Here is a 385-nt window from a genome sequence, read left to right on the forward strand (position 1 = left end):
GTCAAGAAACACCTGGAGTAACAGGCAAATTTGGCCTTGGAATACAGAATGAAGCAGGGCAAAGACTAATAGAGTTTGCCAAGAAAATCCACTGGTCATAGCAAACACCCTCTTCCAACAACACAAGAGAAGACTCTACACATGGACATCACCAGATGGTCAAGACCAAAATCAGATTGATTATATTCTTTGCAGCCAAAGATGGAGAAGCTCTATACAGTCAGCAAAAACAAGACTGGGAGCTGACTGTGGCTCAGACCATGACTCCTTATTGCCAAATTCAGACTTAAATTGAAGAAAGTAGGGAAAACCACTAGACCATTCAGGTATGACCTAAATCAAATTCCTTATGATTATACAGTGGAAGTGAGAAATAGATTTAAGG

General features: G+C 40.3%; 1 protein-coding gene across 2 annotated transcripts in view; it reads right to left on the minus strand.

The window, feature by feature from the left end:
- The window catches only part of METTL8 (methyltransferase like 8), an 85326-nt gene that overhangs the window by 54099 nt on the left and 30842 nt on the right, over positions 1–385 (minus strand). The gene's annotated exons all lie outside the window — the stretch shown is intronic.

The sequence above is a fragment of the Bison bison genome, unplaced genomic scaffold, assembly GCF_000754665.1.
Source record: "Bison bison bison isolate TAMUID 2011002044 unplaced genomic scaffold, Bison_UMD1.0 scf7180017864190, whole genome shotgun sequence".
In the NCBI taxonomy this organism is placed as follows: domain Eukaryota; kingdom Metazoa; phylum Chordata; class Mammalia; order Artiodactyla; family Bovidae; genus Bison; species Bison bison.